General features: G+C 37.3%; 1 protein-coding gene across 1 annotated transcript in view; it reads left to right on the forward strand.

Moving 5' to 3' along the window:
- The window catches only part of COL25A1 (collagen type XXV alpha 1 chain), a 510,463-nt gene that overhangs the window by 249,684 nt on the left and 240,267 nt on the right, over positions 1-20,512 (forward strand). The gene's annotated exons all lie outside the window — the stretch shown is intronic.

Raw genomic sequence — 20,512 nt, forward strand, 5'->3', positions numbered from 1 at the left:
ATTTGTCACTAGTCCCTTTATCACTGTGCCTTCACTTTTGCAAGAGACGCATAATTGGCTTCCCTAATTCCTGCCCGGTTAGTCCTCACAAAGCACCACTTTCTTCATGTCATTGTTTTACTACTCAATCTATATTTGATTCCTATTACTTATTAGAGGATTTCTTAACTTTTTCTCCTGCCATTTGAGGACTTTGATAACCTGGACTGGACTTGCTTATCCAATCTTAGTTCAAACAAAAATTCCAGTGAAGGTAGTCTCATGGTGAGCTGCAGTGCATGTGGCTAGTCGTGTTTATTTATACTTTATTGTTATTATTATTAGAGACAAGGTCCCACTGTGTTGCCCAGGCTGGTCTTGAACTGGGTTCAAGCGATCCTCCCACCTCCGCTTCTCAAGGTGTTGGGATTACAGATGTGAAGCACTGTGCTGGAGCTGTGCCTTATTTTTTATCCTTCCTTATCCTCTTTTATCCACTTTCTTTTTTTTTTTGAGACAGAGTCTTGCTCTGTTGCCCAGGTTGGCATGCAGTGGTGAGATTTTGGCTTACTGCAACCTCTGCCTCCCAGGTTCAGGTGATTCTCCTGCCTCAGCCTCCGGAGGAGCGCACACCAAGCCCAGCTAATTTTTATATTTTTAGTAGAGACAAGGTTTTACCATGTTGGGTGGGGTGGTCTCAAATTCCTGACCTCAGGTGATCCACATACCTCGGCCTCCCAAAGTGCTGGGATTATAGGCATGAGCCACTGCACCCGGCCTTTTAACCACTTTTTAAAGTTAAATTAAAATTTCACTTTTCTGACAACATTTTCTCAACTCTCTTCTCTGAGCAACTGTGGCATAATCTTAACACTGTATTATATATTGGCTAACGTTGTTCTTTATTTTCATTTTGTTTACGTTTTAGGCCTTGCATCTCACAAATTCATGAGATATTTTCAGGAGAAAAGCAAACATACACATAAAGTGTTGATAACATAGGCATTCATGGCTATTCTTTGACTTAAAATATTTTAATAGTCAATACCTATTTTAGTTATGTCCATTTTTATCTCAGCATAAAATATTCAGGGAACAATCAAATTCAATCAGGTGTCTTGGGGATTAATTTTATTTGTAGTAATCCTTTTTCATGCTGTGTATTAACAAATAACTTCAAAGCTTACCAGTAGAATTTAAGAATTTCTTAATAATGATTGTTTAATGAGGAGGCTGAGTATGAAGAATGATTAAACCTGATTAAGTCATACATATTCATAAATATGTATGTGGATGGAATATAGGTTGTGTCAAAATGGATTAAGATCTTATTTTCCTCATTTTTGTTCTCACTTAAATATAGATATGAGAATCACTGTTAATGAAAATTTATTCTATTGAATACATTTTATACAAAGTTTTTGCGTAAGAGATTTATTTTGCTTATATTGTACAATTGTCTTACTCAAGACATGTTTTGTGTCATTTTACTAAGGAGCATAAAATAGACCTCATAGTATCCATTCTATTTCTGATTATTACAGTTCTTCTATGTGTACTACAGTTAATTTTTTCCTTGAAGGTTTTTCCTCTGATGTTATTTGATATCATAATAAAATGCCATATTTTAAAACTGTCCTATTTTATGAAAAGCCTTCTAATAATCAAGGTGCAAAATAAAAGAATTCAAATTCTACTTTGAAATTACCCTCTTCCTGATAACTTAAAGTTGTAACCCTTGAACTTTCATCTCTGATAGTTCCAGAGCTTCTTGTCTACTTTATCAAGGATCTTTCATGAGTCCTTTAAGTTGATTGACACTTGTAGTGAGGCCTGTCACACTCATCCAAACCACAGCGTACCTTGAAGCTTCCCACCTTGGTTAGTAAGAAAGATGTCAGATAGAAAACCAGTAAAATTTTGGTGTATGTTTTCTTTATTACTTAAGGGCAAAAGAGTGTGTGTATATCAAGGCTTTGATATTTTAAAAACTTCTATGTTAGTTCTTCCGTAATGTAGGAAAGAAACTAAACCTCAGAAGTTAAAATTGTGTCTTGGATTGGCCCTTCTGTAGTTTCATTGGAAAATGTTTGCTTGCCGTGTGATAGATATAGCAGCAGTAAAGTGCTAGAATTATTAAGAAGTCATATGGGGAAACATTTTATTCATAGAAATCTACTCATGATGTTTTGTATTCTAGGGAATTTGCCTCTGAGTATAAATATGAGATTTAATCGTAGGGAAATAACTGTTTATTTTGAAGAAGGCAATGAAACTCAGTGGGGGAGGTTGAGAGATTTCAAGTATCTTTTTAAATGGCCAGATGGAACTTGATTAAAAGTCCAAATGGAACTTCACCTAACATAGGTGAAGATCACCTATGTTAGCATTTTCTTTTTTTATTTTCCTTTTTTTTTTTTAAAGTAATAATTATAGCTAACATTTACTAGATATTTACTAGGTGCCAAGCATTTTTTGGAGAGCTTTTTTTTATTTTGTTTTGTTTTGTTGTTTGTTTGTTTTTATATATATATATATTTTATTGCACTTTAGGTTCTGGGGTACATGTGCAGATCATGCAGGACTGTTGCATAGGTACATACATGGCCTATGTTGTGCTGGTTTGCTGCCTCCATCCCTCTATAACCTATATATGGCATTTCTCCCCGTTATCCCTCCCCAACTCTGTACCCCCTGCTGTCCCTCCCCTAGTCCCCCCAACAGACCCCAGTGTGTGATGCTCCCCTCCCTGTGTCCATGTGTTTTCATTGTTCAGCAACTGCCTATGAGTGACAACATGCAGTGTTTATTTTCTGTTCTTGTGTCAGTTTGCTGAGAATGATGGTTTCCAGGTTCATCCATGTCCCTACAAAGGACACAAACTCATCATTTTTTTATGGCTGCATAGTATTCCATGGTGTACATCTGCCACATTTTTCTTGTCCAGTCTATCATCGATGGGCATTTGGGTTGATTCCAGGTCTTTGCTATTGTAAACAGTTCCACAATGAACATACATGTGCATGTGTCTTTATAATAGAATGATTTATAAGCCTTTGGATATATACCCAGTAATCGGATTGCTGGGTCAAATGGAATTTCTATTTCTAGGTCCTTGAGAATTGCCACACTGTCTTCCACAATGGTTGAACTAATTTACACTCCCACCAACAGTGTAAAAGTGTTCCTATTTCTCCACATCCTCTCCAGCATCTGTTGTCTCCAGATTTTTTAATGATTGCTGTTCTAATTGGCGTGAGATGGTGTCTTAATGTAGTTTTGATTTGCATTTCTCTAATAACCACTGATGGTGAGCATTTTTTTCATATGTTTGTTGGCCTCATATATGTCTTCTTTTGAAAAGTGTCTTTTCATATCCTTTATCCATTTTTGAATGGGTTTGTTAGTTTTTTTCTTGTAAATATGTTTTAGTTCTTTGTAAATTCTGGATATTAGCCCTTTGTAAGATGGGTAGATTGCAAAAATTTTTTCCCATTCTGTTGGTTGCTGGGTCACTCTAATAATTGTTTCTTTTGCTGTGCAGAAGCTCTGGAGTTTAATTAGGTCCCATTTGTCTCTTTTGGCTATTGTTGGCAATGCTTTTGGTGTTTTAGTCATGAAGTCCTTGCCTATGCCTATGTCCTGAATGATTTTGCCCAGTCTTTCTTCTAGGGTTTTTATGGTGTTAAGTCTTATGTTTAATTCTTTAATCCATCTAGAGTTAATTTTAGTGTAAGGTGTCAGGAAGGGGTCCAGTTTCTGCTTTCTGCGCATGGCTAGCCAGTTTTCCCAATACCATTTATTAAACGGGGAATCCTTTCCCCACTGCTTGTTTTTGTGAGGTTTGTCAAAGATCAGATGGTAGTAGATGTGTGGTGTTGCCTCTGAGGCCTCTGTTCTGTTCCATTGGTCTATATTTCTGTTTTGGTCCCAGTACCATGCTGTTTTGATTACTGTAGCCTTATAGTATAGTTTGAAGTCAGGTAGGATGATGCCTCCAGCTTTGTTGTTTTTGCTAAGAATTGACTTGGCTCTGCGGGCTCTCTTTTGGTTCCATATGAAGTTTAAGGTGTTTTTTTTCCAGTTCTGTGAAGAGGGTCATTGGTAGCTTGATGAGGATAGTGTTGAATCTATAAATTACTTTAGGCAGTGTGGTCATTTTCATGATATTGATTCTTCCTAACCATGAACATGGAATGTTTCTCCATCTGTTTGTGTCCTCTCTTATTTCCTTGAGCAATGGTTTGTAGTTCTTCTTGAAGAGGTCCTTTCCATCCTTTGTTAATTGTATTCCTAGGTATATTATTCTCTTTGTAGCAATTGTGAGTGGCAGTTCATTCTTGATTTGGCTCTCTTTAAGTCCGTTATTGGTGTATAGGAATGCTTGTGATTTCTGCACATTGATTTTGTATCCTGAGACTTTGCTGAAGTTGCTTATCAGTTTCAGGAGATTTTGGGCAGAGACTATGGGGTCTTCTAAATATACAATCATGTTGTCTGCAAATAGAGACAATTTGGCTTCCTCCTTTCCGAACTGAATACCCTTTCTCTCTTTTTCTTGCCTGATTGCTCTGGTGAGAACTTCTAATACTATATTGAATAGGAGTGGCGAGAGAGAGCATCCTTGTCTAGTGCCAGATTTCAAAGGGAATGCTTCCAGTTTTTGCCCATTCAGCATGATATTGGCTGTGGGTTTGTCATAAATAGCTTTTATTATTTTGAGATATGTTCCATCAATACCTAGTTTATTGAGAGTTTTTAGCATAAAGGGCTGTTGAATTTTGTCAAAGGCCTTCTCTGCATCTATTGAGACAATCATGTGGTTTTTGTCTTTGGTTCTGTTTATGTGGTGGATTATGTTTATAGACTTGTGTATGTTGAACCAGCCTTGCATCCCTGGGATGAAGCCTACTTGATCTTGATGGATAAGCTTTTTGATGTGCTGTTGCAATCGGCTTGCCAGTATTTTATTGAAGATTTTTGCATCTATGTTCATCATGGATATTGGCCTGTAGTTTTCTTTTCTTGTTGAGTCTCTGCCGGGTTTTGGTATCAGGATGATGTTGGTCTCATAAAATGATTTGGGAAGGATTCCCTCTTTTTGGATTGTTTGGAATAGTTTCAGAAGGATTGGTACCAGCTCCTCTTTGTATGTGTATTTTGGCTGTGAACCCATCTGGACCTAGGCTTTTGTTGGTTGGCAGGTTATTAATTGCTGCCTCAACTTCAGCCCTTTTATTGGTCTATTCAGGGTTTCATCTTCTTCCTGGTTTAGGCTTGGGAGGATGCAAGTGTCCAGGAATTTATCCATTTCTTCCAGGTTTACTGGTTTATGTGCATAGAGTTGTTTGTAGTAATCTCTGATGGCAGTTTGTATTTCTGTGGAATCGGTGGTGATATCCCCTTTATCATTTTTTATTGCATCTATTTGATTCTTCTCTCTTTTCTTTTTTATTAGTCTGGCTAGCAGTCTGTCTATTTTGTTCATCTTTTCAGAAAACCAGCTCCTGGATTTATTGATTTTTTGAAGGGTGTTTGTATCTCTATCTCCTTCAGTTCTGCTCTGATCTTAGTTATTACTTGTCTTCTGCTAGGTTTTGAGTTTTTTTGATCTTGCTCCTCTAGCTCTTTCAATTTGGATGATAGAATGTTGATTTTGGATCTTTCCTTGCTTCTCACGTGTGCATTTATTGCTATAAATTTCCCTCTAGACACTGCTTTAAATGTGTGCCAGAGATTCTGGTACATTGTGTCATCGTTCTTGTTGGTTTTGAAGAACATCTTTATTTCTGCCTTCATTTCATTGTTTATCCAGTCAACATTCAAGAGCCGGTTGTTCAATTTCCATGAAGCTGTGTTGTTGTGAGTTAGTTTCTTAATCCTGAGTTCTAATTTGATTGCTCTATGGTCCGAGAGACTGACCATTCTGATTTCCGTTCTTTTGCATTTGCTGAGGAGTGATTTACTTCCAATTATGTGGTCAATTTTAGAGTAGGTATGATGTGGTGCTGCGAAGAATGTATATTCTATGGATTTGGGGTGGAGAGTTCTGTAAATGTCTATTAGGTCTCCTTGGTCCAGATCTGAGTTCAAGTCCTGGATATCCTTGTTAATTTTGTGTCTCACTAATCTGTCTAATATTGACAGTGGGGTGTTAAAGTCTCCCAATATTATTGTGTGGGAGTCTAAATCTCTTTGTAGGTCATTAAGAACTTGCTTTATGTATCTGGGTGCTCCTGTACTGGGTGCATATGTATTTAGGATCATTAGCTCTTCTTGTTGCATTGATCCTTTTACTGTTATGTAATGCCCTTCTTTGTCTCTTTTGATCTTTGTTGGTTTGAAGTCTATTTTATCAGAGACTAGGATTGCAACTCCTACTTTTTTTTGCTCTCCATTTGCTTGGTAAATTTTCTTCCATCCCTTTATTTTGAGCCTATATGTATCCTTGCATGTGAGATGTGTTTCCTGGATATAGCACACTGATGGGTTTTGACTTTTTATCCAATTTGCCAGTCTGTGTCTTTTGATTGGGGCATTTAGGCCATTTACATTTAAGTTTAGTATTGTTTTGTGTTAATTTGATCCTGCCATTTTGATGCTAGTTGGTTGTTTTGCCCATTAGTTGACGCAGTTTCTTCATTGTGTTGATGGTCTTTACCATTTGGTACATTTTTGGAGTGGCTAGTACTGGTTGTTCCTTTCTATGTTTATTGCTTCTTTTAGGAGCTCTTGTAAGGCAGGCCTGGTGGTGATGAAATCTCTGAGCAATTGCTTCTTCATAAAGGATTTTCTTTCTCCTTCGCTTATGAAGGTTAGTTTGGCTGGATATGAAATGCTAAGCTGAAAGTTCTTTTCTTTTCTTTAAGGATGTTGAATATTGGCCCCCACTCTCTTCTGGCTTGTAGCGTTTCTGTTAAGATAGCCACTGTGAGTCTCATGGGCTTCCCTTTGTGGGTAACCCGACCTTTCTCTATGGCTGTCCTTAGCATTTTTTCCTTCATTTCAACCCTGGTGAATCTGACAATTATGTGCCTTGGGTTGCTCTTCTTGAGGAATATCTTTGTGGTGTTGTTTGTACTTCCTGGAGTTGAATGGTGGCCTGCCTTGTTAGGTTGGGGAAATTCTCCTGGATAATATCCTGAAGAGTGTTTTCCAGCTGGATTCATTCTCTCTGTCACATTCAGGTACATCTATCATACGTAGATTAGGTCTTTTCACATAAGCCCATATTTCTTGGAGGCTTTGTTCATTTCTTTTCACTCTTTTTTCTATGATCTTGCTGTCTCATTTTATTTCATTGAGTTGATCTTCAATCTCTGATATCCTTTCTCCCGCTTGGTTGATTTGGCTATTGAAACTTGTGTATGCTTTGCGAAGTTCTCATGCTGTGTTTTTCAGCTCCATCAGGTCATTTATATTCTTCTCTAAGCTGTTTATTCTCGTTAACATTTCATCAAACCTTTTTTCAAGGTTCTTAGTTTCTTTGCGTTGGGTTAGAATGTGTTCTTTTAACTCAGAGAAGTTTGTTATTACCCATTTTCTGAAGCCTGTTTCTGTGAATTCATCAGACTCATTCTCCATCCAGCTTTGTTCCCTTGCTGGTGAGGAGTTGTGATCCCTTGGAGGAGGAGAAGTGTTCTGGTTTTTGGTGTTTTCATCCATTTTGCGCTGGTTTCTTCCCATCTTAGTGGTTTTATCTACCTGTGGTCTTTGTAGTTGGTAACTTTTGGATGGGGTCTCTGAGTGGATGTCCTTTTTGTTGATGATGAAGTTATTTCTTTCTGTTTTTTAGTTTCCTTCTAAAAGTCAGGCCCTTCTGCTGTAGGACTGCTGGAGGTCAGCTCCAGTCCCTGCTTGTCTGGGGATCACCTGTGGTGGCTGCAGAACTGTAAGGCTTGCTGCTGGTTTCTTCTTCTGTTATCTTTGTCCCAGAAGGATACCCGCCAGATGTTAGTCTGAGCTCTCCGTTATGAGGTGTGTCTTTGGATATATGGGGGTCGGGTAGCTGCTTGAGCAGACAGTCTGTCCCTTATAGGAGCTCAAATGTTGAGCTGTGAGCTCCGTTGTTCTGTTCAGAGCTGCTGGGCAGGTACATTTAAGTCTGCTGCAGCAAAACTCATAACCACCTTTTTTTCCCAGGTGCTCTGTCCTGGGAAGGTGGGGTTTTATTTATAAGTTCCTGATGTGCTGCTGCCCTTTTTCAGAGATGCCCTGCCCAGCAAGGAGGTAGCCTAGTCACAGTCTGCCAGCAGAGGCGTTGCTGAGCTACTGTGGGCTCTGCCCAGCTGCTGTGTGAACTTCCTTGCAGTTTTGTTTATAGAGGTATAGTTAGAACTGCCTTGGTAATGGCAGTCTGCCTCAGTAATGGCAGACTGTCTCTGTAATGATGGACTGCCTTGGTAATGGTGGACTGCTTCGGTAATGGTGGTCTGCCTCAGTAATGGCAGACTGCTTCGATCATGGTGGACTGTCTTGGTAATGGTGGATACCCTTACCCCAACAGAGCTGGACCATCCCAGGTCCAGCTGTCCTTGCTGTGAAACTCAATTCAGAGCATTTCAGGTTGCTGGTCTTTGTGGGGGTGGGACCTACTGAGCCAGATCACCTGGCTCCCTGTTTCAGCCCACTTTTTTTCAGTTGAATGGGCAACTCTGTCTCCCAGGCATTCCAGGCACCAGTTGAAATGTCTGCCCAGATTTGTGTGAGTTTTTCTGCGGAGACCCGCTGCGCCGGCTGAAACAGCTGTGCTGGAGACTAGTGGCACTTTTCCGCCTGGGAACCTCCTGGTCTGTGGGCAGTGAGAACTCTTTTGAAAATGTGATGATCCCTCACCCTCTGCATTCTCTCTGGGAACTGGACTCCAGAGCTATTCCTATTTGGCCATCTTGGATCATCTCCTATGTTAGCATTTTCTATGGGAAGCCAACCATAATCCTAACCTACACCACATTGTGTCCTCAGTTAGTTTAGCAAGATAATTTAGCATTTTGTAGAGCACTTTTCATATGCATGACCTTTCCAAATACATCATAGCATTGAGCAAATTAATTCCTTAAATAGCCAAAATAGGCCAGGTGTGGTAGCTCACACTTGTAATCCCAGCACTTTAGGAAGTCAGGGTGGGCAGATCACAAGTCAAGAGATTGAGATCATCCTGGCCAACGTAGTGAAACACCATCTCTATTAAAAATACAAAAATTAGCCGGGTGTGGTGACACATGCCTGTAGTCCCAGCTACTTGGGAGGCTGAGGCAGGAGAATCGCTTCAACCTGGGAGGCAAAGGTTGCAGGGAGCTGAGATTGTGCCACTGCACTCCAGCCTGGTGATAGAGCGGCACTCTGTCTCAAAAAACAAAAGCAGGGTGGGGGTGCAAAATAGCAGCTTCTTCTTAAATTATAGTTGGAAGTATGAAATATATTCCTATTTAGGAAACTGAGAGTAAAGTTTAAAAAATTTTGTACTTTTACTTAACTCTATTAAAATTGAACTGTATTAACCTGGTAGTGATAGTGAAGGAGGCAGAATTTATATCACAACAAGAATCAATTCATGGGTATGTTAGAAAAAATAATAGAGGAGAAAAATGGGCCAAATACATGGCAAAGGAGAAAAGATTGTCACTCCTCTATTATGTCTTCTGGAAATTAGATTTAAGTAAGGAGAGCACAGTATTGATGAAAGACCAAGGATTAGGCAAGAGAGAGTCTTTTAGGGAGTATGGAGACTTGGGGTTGGATTTGTTCAGCAGGAGAAAACCTTGTGTGTTGGACCAATGTGTAAGTACTTACTCCCTTATGTAGTATGAAAGCTTATTGATCTGTAGAATTGCATGATGAAAACAGGTTAAAATGATTACCCTAGTAGTTTATGCAGATGGATTTGAGAGAGACCAGTAAACATTTAGAGTTTAATAGTGTGGCCCCAAACCAAAGCATTAGCATTGGGAATGAAAAGAAAAGGATAGGCAAGAGTTGTTTCAAGAAAAAATATTGATGAAACACTGAATTTCCCAAGAACGTGAGGGAAGGACTAAAAAATTACTTTGATATTTTAAGCTTGGGTGAATGAAAAAATTGTGTCAGGATAGCCCAAGTCCTGAAAGCCATGAAATCATTTCCCTAAGAAGGTAATTTATTTATTTGTTTTAGAAAATTGAATCTGAGTTGTTACTGAGCACCCAATGTGTGGAAGGTACCATCTGCAAAGGACTTCCTAGACAAATGAGAAGCATTCGGAGATGCGAAAAATCATTACAATTGGTGACATCTAAAGAATGTTTACTCTGTGCCAGGCATGTATGTAAATGGACCAACTACTAACATGTTCACAAAAATGAAATAGATGCTATGATTTACTTCATCTGCCAGAGTCCATGTCCGTTATCATTATGCTATGTGATACTGATAGGGTCTGACATGCAAGGGAGCAATGATGTGGGGGTCAAGGGAGCCACAGAAAGATTGTAAGAAGAGACAGGTCACTTTGGGAACCTTGTGAGGGTTAGATTGTAGGCAGAAAAGGATTAGAGGTTGCTCTTCCCCTGCCCACCTGAATTATCTAATTCATCAAAGTCAAGTCCCCTAACCTAGATATCTTCCAGGTAGCACTTGCCCTTATGGGCACTGTGCCTTGCAGTACAGAGGCTATGTCTCCACAGCTGCTATGTGCTCAGTACCTCAGAAGTAAAATCTCTCACTTGACACTCAGAACAAGTCTGAGATAGATATTATCTACATTTTTTAGATGAAGACATGGGTTCTAAGAGGTTAATTTGTTCAAAGTCATATAGCTAAATTGTTGAAGAGACAGGTTCAAGCATAGGTCCTTATGGCTGATTTCAAAAGTTGTGCTCTGCCATTTTTTGTTTTTATTTTTAACTGGCAGAAATGCTACAAAAGTTTTATTGTTATTTCAGCTTTAAAAAAACAGGTCATCCATTTAACTAACATTTAATTATGTGCCAGGTACTGAGAATACAATAGTGAATAAGATAGGTAATAGCTCTCCTTTCTAAAAGATCAAGATTTTTCTTCTATCACTTTAAATATTTATATATAACAGACTGGGTTTAAAAACTGCTGTATAATAACATGTATAAGGGCATGTTAACTGAGCTTACACATATTAACACATATTCATGTGTTAATCACATCCCCTTAGGCTAGCCATGAGTGTTCTCAGTGTATGAAGAGAGAACAGTGTCTTTTTAACTTTGTGAAATAGAAGTTTATTACCTGTTGACCAATGATTTCTCATGATTACTTTTCCTTTAAAATGAAAAGCTAAAAATAAGTCTATAAACAAAGATTTTTAAATAAAGGTCTTCAAAAATACTCACGAACCTATTTTTTCTAAGTTGACTAAAATCTCCTATTTTCCTTGGGGCAGTTGTATGTTTTTGTATCAGAAAATACAGTGATCTATGGTGTGTTTAATACGGGACCAAGTTGTTAGTTTCAGCATTTGTAATCCAAGAGTCAGGCTGTCTGGATATGTATCCCTAACCCACCATTTACTAGCTATGTGCTATTCAGCAAATCTTTTAACCTCTCTATGTCATCACTTTCCAAAATTGTATTGAGATCACACAACTAGTAAAAATAAGGGGGACCATGCATGTATAGTGCTTAGCTCAGTGCAAGCTGGGTGATGACACTCATAAATATTAGCCATCATCGTTATCCCTTGCATTATTTTTTAGTATTTTTTACTTTTCCCCCACATGATACAGGGTCTCACTAGGTTCTCTGGCTTCCACAGAGACAGCTCTGACTCTGTCATTCCTACACTAATTGTTTTAGTATGCTTGTGCTTTCATGCTTATTTCACTGGGCCCAAAATTCCGTGTTACCCTCTCTCTCAACTCCTCCTACGCTTACTCAAATGGCTTTTTCCTGTGTTTCTGTTTATTCATTTTCCATCACTCATTTTCAATGTTCACCCAGTTCTGTTATTATTATTCTATAATTATTTTTACTACTGGGTAGAAATTTTGGCATCATGCTAAATGATTAATTTAGCATCTGCTTTAATTATCTGGGCCATTTACATATGTGTAATGGTGTGTGTGGTGCTGCTCTGTTTAATTCATCCATTGGCAATTTGGCAAAAACTTGTGGTATCACAAAGCCATTCATGAAAACAAATCCTAGTTTCTATTAGCCCATTTAAAATTTTTCATGAATATTACTTCAATCTCATAAAAGTTAATAGTTTTATTATTTGAAAAACTACATTCAACTGTTGATTTTATTTTTTCTGTTAGTTTAACGTTTTTGTTTATTTTTAAAAGAGGTGTCTAACACTCACAATTCCATTAGAAACATGTAATCCACAAAGCTAATTTAAAATATTTTTCTGCAAGCTTGGAAACTGTTTTTCATGGTAATATATTACACTGTATAGATAATAGCCACTCTTGTTACATAGCATGTAATCTCACAAAGAATCATATCTTTCCTGTTTCTCAACCCCTACTCTCTGACATCTTGCAGCCCACTTTCCCAAAAGCAGAAATTAAAAAAAAAAGCTGTCATGATAAATCCCCTGTAGGATCATGGGGTAAAACATTCTGGTACCATAATAATGAAACACTTTATGTGTGGGAAAAGAATGATAGAAATAACAACTGTGCCACATCAGAGTTCATTAAACTCAATGAACTGCAACATCAGGCTATTTGTAGTCCTGAACAGTTTCTATTGAATATTCTAGTATTTTATTATCTAAATATTAAAAACAGTAACAAAGATAACCCCTCATTTGCTGGAATTCCATTTCTGGAAACAAAGCATCTATAGAAAGCCGAGAAAACATTGCATTCAGTTTGGAAATCTGTTTCTTTTATTGTTTAAGTGCAGCAGTATTTTCTAGTATGTGCTTGTGAGAGTCTCCTATTATCTCATAAATGTGATTAGTTTTTCCTACTTATAAAATTAATAAATATAAACCAATTCTCAATTAAACTTGACATGCTTCATTTAAACCTGGGACCAGAAAGAACTAAACTTACATTGTGTAACTGGGAAGAAGTTTTAGAAGGTAATTTTGGTCTATTGGGCTCTCTCCACCAGTGTAGAAACTCAACCAATTTAAAAATAACTCTAATTATCACATAATGTTTGTGAACTAGATTTACCACAATTCTGATGTAATTCGTTTGTATTCACTTATAACACGTTAATGGCAATTGTTAAAATTTTCACTTTATTTCAAATTGAGGCCAGGTGCAGTGGCTCATGCCTGTAATCCCAGCACTTTGGGAGGCCAAGGCAGGCAGATCACCTGAAGTCAGGAGTTCGAGACCAGCCTGGCCAACATGGCAAAAACCCGTCTCTACTAAAAATACACACACAGAAAAAAAATTAGCTAGGTCTGGTGGTGTGCATCTGTAGTCTTAGCCACTCAGAGGCTGAAGCAAGAGAATCCCTTGAACAGGAGGTAGAGGTTGCAGTGAGCCGAGATCACACCACTGTACTCCAACCTGGGTGACAGAGTAAGATTCTTTCCCAATAAACAAATAAATAAAATTGAAAAAAATATATAGAAAGAAATAAGAGTCCTGCTGTCAGTGTATTTCATGAGAAAGGTAACATGCTTTGCCAGAAGGGCATACCTTGCCACTTAATAACTGTCTTGGGCCAGGCACAACGGCCCACACCTTTAATTCTAACTCTTTGGGAGTCCGAGGCAGGAGGATTGCTTGAGGCCAAGAATTTGAGACCAGCCTCTGCAATATAGTGAAATCTTGTCTCTACAAAAAATAAAAAACTTAGCTGGCCATGGTGGTAAGCCTGTAGTCCAACCTGTTAGGGAGGCTGAGATAGGAGGATTGCTTGAGCCCAGGAGTTTGAGGTTACAGTGAGCTGTGCACTGCACTCCAGCCTCGGTGACAGAGTAAGACTGTGTCAAACAAAAAATTCTCCTAATGAGAATTATATTCTGGAATAACTAGCCCGTTTTCTTCTAAAGCACTGACTGCTACACCAAGAAATATTACATTTTACATTTATTTTATTTTATTTTAATTCATTATATATATATTTTATTGCACTTTAGGTTCTGGGGTACCTGTGCAGATCATGCAGGATAGTTGCATAGGTACATACACAGCAATGTGGTTTGCTGCCTCCATCCCCCGTCACCTATATCTGGCATTTCTCCCCATGTTATCCCTCTCCAACTCCCGACCGCCTGCTGTCCCTCCCCTAGTCCCCCACAACAGACCCCAGTGTATGATGCTTGCCTCCCTGTGTCCATGTGTTCTCATTGTTCAACACCCACCTATGAGTGAGAACATGCGGTGTTTGATTTTCTGTTCTTGTGTCAGTTTGCTGAGAATGATGGTTTCCAGATTCATCCATGTCCCTACAAAGGACATGGACTCATCGTTTTTTTTTTTTTGCTGCATAGTATTCCATGGTGTATATGTGCCACATTTTCTTTGTCCAGTCTATGATTGATGGGCATTTGGGTTGGTTCCAGGTCTTTGCTATTGTAAACAGTGCTGCAATGAACATACATGTGCATGTGTCTTTATAATGGAACGATTTACCAGTACACACATACATATCCTCTCAGTTGGCTTTAGGTGGTCTAATATATATACTGATAATGCACCCACATTTTATTAGCCACTTAAAAGAGTTATTTTTTTAAATCTTTTTGTATGTTCTATGGGCTTTATTGTGTTTTCTCTTCATTCAGTGAATATAGTTTCTACATATTCTTTATATTTCATAATTTTATGTAGAATTATAAATTCCTTGGCATAAAATCTTGCAAATAAGCATATTTATGAAAGGACTGTTCATAAAAATAAATATTTGGTATTTTCATTTAATTTCACAAATCTAATTACTCACTTTAGGGAAACAGTATATTATAAATATTTATAACTTTATTAAAATTATGATACTATCTGGTTAGGTTATAAAAATAAAAATTTGGCAACTTCATTTCTGTTGTCTATAACTAAAATACAGTGAAAATCTTACTAGCAAACTATTAAATACATTTATTAGTTTAATAATGTGTAAGAAAATAGTCCCTTAGTGCATCTTTTGTATTGTTAAAAATAAGGGAGAAAGACTTTTCCAAATTTTCAATTGAACTCATTATCTTTGAAATGATTACTGTATATCTGAATAACACTCCATAGTGAGAGTTATGGAACTTGGCTATTATAAGCTTAAATTATTTCCTATTGTTTATTATGATTAACTTTCTTTTATAAACTGACTGCACAGAGATTAAAACTTGAGGAAATTTGTAACAAAAATACACACACAAGAAATATTTAAAACAAACAACCCTGTGTTATGTATAGTGGAGTACATGCTGATTGAGAAAATCTTGGGAAATGAATCTCCTGAATAAAAAAAGTCCTTTCTTCTGAAAATGTATTAGGTTGGTGCAAAAGTAATTGCAGTTTTTGCTATTAATAGTATGAAATAATGTTGATGTGCATCAAATAGCTCACAGGCAGTGCTCCTTTAAAGTTTTTCAAGTTGGTCAGCCTCATGCCTGCTGCTGGAGATATGAGGATAAACAAGAGAATTCCTTCCTTCACGAGCTTACAGTCTAGTGGAAGACTGTTACAAGGATGAAAAGTACATCTGTCTAAGTAGCGATGTTGGAAAAATACAAGGTGGGCCATTGATAAAATGAAGCACTTTGCAAAGTTCGGGCTGCTTGTGTCCAGCCTCTCAGTCTGTGGAATGTGAATTCAAAACTGACAGGCAGCGTGACGAGCCACAGAACTCTTGGTTTGGAATCAGGAAGCTGGAATCTGCTGTGTGGGACTGTGGGCAGGTTGTTTCACCTCTATTGGCCTCAGTTTTACATTTGCAGAAATGCGAATCATTTATAAACTTGTTTTAGCCATGGAGGCTTTACTTTAAATGGTTGTAATTCAGTATGGCAAACTGGAGCTGCTCTGATGGTCCAGGTTCCAAGCAGAGCATAAAAACCTTTGGCTTATATGATCTCCTGGGCCTGTTGTAGTGCAGATATTTTATGAGCATGGAGAGAATAAATTTTAGTTAGTGTTCTACTTCTACCAGGCATTGCCATTTAAGCCTTTTACTTCTAATTGTGGAATGAAAGGCTTTGGTCCATCTTGAAGGAATTCCAGGCATTAAGCAAGCAAACAGGTGGTAGGACTTTGGGGAGAGCGTTGAAATTAATCTGTGCCTGTTTGTAAAGTTAATCCAGAGGACCTGAAGGTAAACCTGGTTTAGTCTCTGAATATAGCTGGAGGATCGGGGAGGTTGGTTCAGAAAGGATGATCCGCTGTCTCCTCTGTGCCCAGACAGGTTCTTCCCTCCCAAGAGCCAGCTGCAGCTGTTGGTGACCTCTTCAGGGATTGTTTGGGGTGGGGGAGCATCCTGGGTTTGCATCTCTTCCAGACTTCCCTACCCCAGCATGCATCCGTCAAGATGGCTGCTCCATCTGCAAACCGCTTCATCCTCACTCTGCCCCTCCCTGACCACAAGTTCAGTTTCCTGCCCTTTCCTTTGCTGTAACAGCTCCATTTTCTGCCTCCAAAACTCTGAATAAGAGTATTTTTTGAAATATTTTCTATCATTTGAGGTATTTTATGATATTTTCTCTAATGTACTTCAAGTTCCCTATGCCTCTGGGGATGAAGCTTCTAAATTTCAGCTTTTTATTAGGATGTGTCAGAATCCTACTATTTTAGGAATCTTACTATGTTTAGAAATCTTACTATTTTTATTGATGAATATGACAGTAATATAGCATGGAAATGGTTTCTAAGCTTCTAAAATGAATGAAAAATGAAGGAAACACTTGTTTATAGTATAATGTAAGAGTACGGTTTCATCCTAACAATAACCATATAAATGGGGCAGAATGAATATTATTTATCAGATAGCAGATTAAAATCAAAGAGATTAGTTGAAAGTCAGCTCAATTCACAGTAGTGAAAAATCCACAGGTTTAACTCTGTTCCATGCTTCTTTAGTATATTAAATTGCCTCTGAATAAGGTGATATTAATCTCTTGCAATCTTGTTCACATACATAGTCAACTTTTATCAAATTCTCAAATAGAATCACTGTGGACTAAGTAAAAAGAAAATATAAAGAAAGCAAAAGAGGGAGCTAATATTTATTGAACACCTAGTATGTATCTTTATATTTGTTAATTATCTCCTCCATTCAGTACTAATGACCTGTGTCAGTGGTGACCATTAAGCCATTCTTGTAATGAGATAGCTACCTTTTCCCTATTCTCAGGTGTTTATGACAACACACTTAAGCACAATCACCCAGGGCGTGAACCTTCCTTTTGCTTTTTATCCACATGATACCTGCTCTCCAAAAGCAGACACAGCCAGAAATTGTGTTGAAATAGAAAGCAAGAGGTCAAAACAAAACACTCAACCAATGATGAATACTGAGACTCTTCTCTAAATGCTTCCTGTGTGTTTATTGTAAATGTTTATAAAAGGTAAAAATATTCTCAAAGACAAAATCCCTGTGAAAAAATATCTTCACAGAATACCCAGAAAGATTACGTTTAAACTCAGCCTTGAAGTATTACACTCTTAGGAGTGGAGAAGAGTGAAAAGATCCAACTAATAGGGGTAGAATTGACAGGTTTTGGTAATTCATCTGATGATTCAGGGAATTGTATTCCAGCTACTTCCAGTAACCACCCACTCTCACGACCACGTGAGGGCCCGTAGTCTGGCATATATTTCCTTCTAGGTACATATCTAACTTTAGAGAAGAGCCTTATCAAGTGGGTACATCATTAGTGAGGAATAGTGCGTTCAAACGATATTAGTCATGGGCCAAAAGAATGGTGTGGTTTAGGAGGCTTTCCTTTGTTATTTGATGAACTGGGTCTGTCTGAAGTTGGGTTTATAGTCACTGGTTTTTAAAGAATTTCCATGATGCTGAATTTTTACTAATTCTAGCTCAGGCTAACAGCTTGCATCTATTTTTGAAAGTTAGCAAGAACTCTTTCTGCAGCATGAACAGTACCAATTGTCCTGAATGTTCTAATCCTGAAGAGCAATCTGGTTTTGTCATCTCTTTCTGTTTTCTGTAATTCATTCTTCATAGAATGAATTTTCTGCTTGTAAGTTTTCTGTTGTTGATAGCTTCTGTTTTTTTCTCTTCCCATTCATATTCTTGTACCAGTTTCTTTTGCAGAGTCATGTCTTTCTGCTGATAGAATTCACTGAGAATTTCTGTTGCAAAGATCTGGCCAAGTTTAGTGAATGAGAGCCACGTTCCAGTTTCTGTATGTGTTCATACAGCTCATGTCTGGCTGACAATTCATCATTCAGTTTGGAATGGGAATGGCCGCTACCTCTTATGTCCATTGTTAACATTAGTTTTGTCTGATTTCTCTTTTCTGATTATTTATTTTCTCACTCTGTTCTTCCAGCTGTTGATTGCCAAATTCATCTCATCCATTTCATTTTTGTTATTTTTTTTGTCTTTAAGTTCAGAAGCAAGATCAAATTATCTTATCTGTACAGTAAACTTCTTCAAACATCAGATTATTCTTTGTAAGTAAGATCTTTACCTAGGCCTTTCTGATAGTTTTGTATAATTTATTAGTACACCAAGTTCAGTATAATGCTCCCTGCAGACTTCTGATTCCGACAATAATTATAACCTCCTTTTCTTAAATCCAGTATTTTCTTTGTAAATTCATTAGAGTTTAGATTCCATCTTCTCATAACCTAGTTTAAATTCATTTTCTCTGTCAAATGTTACGACATTCTTTGTGAAACCCTACTATATTCAATAGGTATCTGTCTTGCCAAATGCCATTTCAGTTTGTTTGCATCTTGTTCTTCAATTCTCAATATGACAAGCGGATTTTCCACAGTATTTGATTCATTTCTTTAAACCTAAGTGAATGTTTAATCCACATATGTTCAGAAATATTCATATTTTGTTTTTTGATTTCTTCAAAAGATGTGGGTGCTTCCTTAATCATTTTTTCATAATCTTCTCTCTGTTAAATAAAAATTTATGTATTTCTTTTTTTTTTTTGAGACAGAGTTTCAAAATTTATATTTCTTAACATTTGTACAATCTATTGTTTTTATTTGATGAAATCTGTTTGAAAAGCACATTCTTCAGGGGGAAAATGGCAAGTAAGCTAATTCCCAATAAATAAGTAATAATTAGAGTCTTCTAAGACATGTTGTAAAAATCAGGGCTGGGCCTTTCTGGCACCTTTGTTGTAGGTAAGACAACAATCAGTCAAAGTACTTTCCATTATAATTTCCCCCTGGTATTTCCTAATGTTTTCTCTTTATCTTTGAATATTCCTAAGTTTCTCCTTCCACATGGTTAGGGTGAATTATTTTTACATGCCACTTGAAATGTAAGTTCAATCATAGGACTACTATATTCAGTTTTTGAAAATTCAAATGGCTTGTAATGGTCCTACCATGTGAACCAAAGACATTACGAGTGTATAGTGGTTGCTAAATAGTTCTTAGTTTAGGTGCTGTTGTACTAGAAAAAACATAATTCTTAGTCTTAAGGAAGTTTTATATATTAGATTATGTGTGTGTGTGTGTGTGTGTGTGTGTATGTGTATGTGCGTTTGAACAGGTGTATAACTTTATATTTTTCATAACTTTTAGGGTTCTCTGGGTTTATTTACTAATTTATATGATTCTTCTACTGTCCCCAATCTGGCCAAGATACCTTGTATATGATGAAAACATCCCTTTATTCTAGAATATAGAAAGAAATTTCAGACTTTTCCTAATATTTTCTATTGGTTTTATTGCTCAATTGTTTTTTAACCTCTTACAAAACACAGATGGTCAGACTTATTCTGTGTAAGCATTTGGGAGGAAACTAGCTGCCCCACTGATGTTTTTATTTCTCATGATAGTGTTTCCATGTGGGAGCCGGTAGCTCAGGATCACATTGAAAGTCGCCTGGATACTACGGCCTGTGCTGCTTGTGTCTTGAACTTTGTAGAGTTTGGAAGTCATCAGTCCTACTTAGCAGCTCATTCTTTAAAATCAGGCAGTTCTGTATTTTCCTTGGCCTTCTTCTCCTGGCAAATATTATAAGACCTCAATTCTCATTGTGGGCTAATTATTCTCTTCTATTTGCCTAAACCATAATTCAGTGCAAGGCTACTCCTGCCCAAGGAAATGAGGACAGAAATTATATAATTGAGAATAATGGCTTGAAAGCCATGAACGTCTAGAATCTTGTGCTAAGTCTGATACATACTAGCTTGGTGGTCTTTACTGGTAACTTACTAAAAAAAAAAAGAAAACAAGTTTTTTTCTCTGCTTTTAAAATGGGATCATCATAAATGCTATTTATTGAATAACAATAATGAACTTGCCCTTGTAGAAAAATCAAGCCTACGATTATTACCTAAACACTGCCTGATTAAAAAGGTTGTGATTTTATTCAGGTGGTTGTTGATCAGTGAAATTCCAATATATTCACATTTAATGAAATAGAAATATTTGTAAAGATTATTTTCCATTGCTAATATATACAT

This window comes from Aotus nancymaae, unplaced genomic scaffold, assembly GCF_030222135.1.
Source record: "Aotus nancymaae isolate 86718 unplaced genomic scaffold, 86718_ANA_hifiasm-v0.15.2.pri h1tg000033l, whole genome shotgun sequence".
Classification (NCBI taxonomy): domain Eukaryota; kingdom Metazoa; phylum Chordata; class Mammalia; order Primates; family Aotidae; genus Aotus; species Aotus nancymaae.